General features: G+C 34.7%; 1 non-coding gene across 1 annotated transcript; it reads left to right on the top strand.

The window, feature by feature from the left end:
* The first annotated feature begins 2512 nt into the window (after positions 1-2512).
* Positions 2513-2631, top strand: LOC111735954. Its single transcript, XR_002779020.1, has one exon. It is a non-coding gene; the product is annotated as a 5S ribosomal RNA (ribosomal RNA).
* Positions 2632-3022: the final 391 nt, after the last annotated feature.

Raw genomic sequence — 3022 nt, 5'->3', positions numbered from 1 at the left:
CCCTCCCTCTTTCATTCCTTTCTACCTAGAACACCTAATACCTATTCCATACAGGGCTAGTGTATATGGTTGTACAGGCTGTGTACTGAAGAACTCCAGGAAACTCCATTCCCATCTGAGTCAATGTGGCCAGCATTCTCTGGAGTTATGTAGTGTCTACATAGTCATACATGATGGCTCTGGTCCATCAACCTTATCCAAATAACTACTGCTCTTTCTTTAAGTCTCTGCTTAGAGGCCGCTTCCTTCAGGAAGATCTTCTGGACTTCTTCTCTTGGTCAAAGTTAGTGCTCTTTCTCTGCCCTCTTTTGGTACCCACGCTGTTGATCACGGTCCCTTTCACAGAATATTGCAGCTATTTGTTTTCTTATATTAGCCCCCACTAGACTGTTAGTGATTCAGCATGTCCAAACCAAACTCAATAACTTCTTCTAACCCCAATCCCACTCATCCAGGCATTCATTCTCCACCACCCAAACTTCCCTCCTTCCACAGCATATTCTCTATGTGGATAGAAACATCTATTTATCCAGTTTTTTTTCAACCTTTTCTTTGACAATATTCTCATTTTCCAGTCAGAATTAATTAGTACCACAGCACTTTACATAGATTTTTATGATAGCACATATCAACCTGAGTTATATTGAAATTATTGGTTCATGTACTAACTTCTTCATAGAACAAGAACTTAATAAAGGCACAGGATACCCTCCCTATCACCAATACCTATAATTGTAAATATGAAAAAATAAACAAAATAATTTTAAAGGATTTAGAGTAAACTACAAAGCCAAATAAACCATTTGTTAAGACCCTGTTAATTCATTTGTATGTCTTGGGGCATTGATTTTTTTTTCTTTTTTATGTACTTTGTTTAAAATATTATTTTTCATTCAGAAAAAGTACTGAAATGGGAAATTTTTCTATAATCAAATGAACATATTTCCTCATAGAAGTAAAAATAATTTAAGTGTATACTCACATATGTCACTACTTGCAGAATGTATTTCAGTGCCAAAAATTTAACTGGCATAAAACTACTGGCAATTATGGTGAGAAAAGGATGTTGCCTTGAAGAACACTGTAAACAGTAAAGCCATCCAAAAATAAAATCAAAATCCTAAAAACTGTTCTTTTATGTAAATTCCCATCACTTTTCTGATAAAACATTCTTATTGCTTATAGCTGTAAAAACATAAATGTTTCCTTTTTAACAATAAAATCTCTCCTCCCAGAAAAAGAAATAAATAACTACTGAGTTTATGTCTGGGCTCTGACACATACTGATTTGGAAATCTTGGACAAGTCCATTAATTTCACAAAACCTCAGTTTCCTTATCAATAAATATTAAAGAGAGTAACAATAATATAATTTGACAAAGTTAAATATGAAGATTAAATGTGACTGGGTATACAAAAGTGATTTCTAAACGGCAAAGTCCTAGCTCACCATTATTACGACTGTTAATATGATTCCTACCAGGCAGATTGCTTTCAAAGACTGACTCAGTTCCAGTATTAATTCGGTTCTCATATCCCTATGTCTCTATTACTGGAGCTGACTCTGGAATATGAAAGTTTCAGGATAGTGCTATCTTGAAAGTGGAGAAGAAAATATAGCATGCATAAACAAAATGTACAAATATATTAGTATTTGGGGGTACGCTGTATTTGCATTGAACATGTTAATGATCTTAAAAAACAAAGCCATAGGAAGCTAATGCTCCAAGTCTTACCCTCAGCCACCAAACAGTACAGAACAAGAGTCAGCAAATATTTTCTGTAAAGTACCAGATAGTAAGTATTTTAGGCTTTGGAAGACATATGGTCTCCATCACATCTACTCAACTCGGATGTTATGATATAAAAACTATAAGCTGGAAACATTATCAGTGAAAATCTGGAGGTAACTCCTCCAAGGGAGGTTATTACCTACATTAACTCAAGGTCTACCACAACAGAACTTGTGCATACCCTATATGACACTGTCTGCCTTCAGGTGACATATCATATAATCTAGAAAGACATACAATTTTATTTCTCTCTGTAAATTTGCATCTACAAAATCCTTGCATCCTGGTCAGATAGTCTATTTCCCAGGCAATGTAGTAAGAATGTGGTTTGGAGAGCCACTCAACAGAGTTTAAATCCCAGCTTTCCCACTTAATAACTTTATGACTTAAAGGGGGTTTGTCAAGTCCTTTAACCTTAATTCCTCATTTGTTAAATGAGATAAATGACAAGCATCTTTGCAGGGCTGCTTGAAAGTGGAAGGAGATTGCGTATCTAAAGCACTGAGGATGACACACAGTTCCTTTTCTTCATGCTATTTCCAATTTCGAAAAACATTTCAAAACTCATCTGCTACTAGAAAGTAAAATGAATTCCCATCTTTTATTTCTCCTTTTGTCCGAATCAGTATGATCATAGGAAGAACCACTAATGTTTCTAAAATTCTTATCATACATTAATATAAATGATCACATTTTATCTACATTTAAAAATCCCTTTTGTCTACGGCTATACCATCCTGAACAAGCCAGATCCCGTCTGATCTCGGAAGCTAAGCAGGGTTGGGCCTGGTTAGTACTTGGATGGGAGACCACCTAGGAAGACCAGGTGCTGTAGGTGTAAAAAATAAAAAATAAGGGACTGTAAGGTGACAAGGTCCTTGCAATCTGTGAGGTCAACCAAGGGTTGTCTCGCCAAAAAAAAAATTTTAAATAAATAAATAAATATCTCTTTTAACAATGAACCTGAGAAACATTTTGGATACCTGTTTTTAAAACAAAGAGATTCACAAAAACATCCAAACATTAACTTCGAGCACACAAAGTATCAAAAAGTTTCAGAAATCATGTGTATTTTCCCTTGTAAAACATGAATATCCTTTAAATTTGTTAAAAACCACAAGTCAACTTTGTTTTCTTTTTAGATGTACAATTCTTTAAAATTGTGAATCTTTCCATTCTACTAGACATCAGACCAAAAATCTCCTGAGAATTCTCATCACCAAACTAGA

Source organism: Pteropus vampyrus, unplaced genomic scaffold (assembly GCF_000151845.1).
Source record: "Pteropus vampyrus isolate Shadow unplaced genomic scaffold, Pvam_2.0 Scaffold15, whole genome shotgun sequence".
Classification (NCBI taxonomy): Eukaryota; Metazoa; Chordata; class Mammalia; order Chiroptera; family Pteropodidae; genus Pteropus; species Pteropus vampyrus.
The sequence above is the reverse complement of the archived record's forward strand: the minus strand, read 5'-3'. Positions and strand labels throughout refer to the sequence as shown.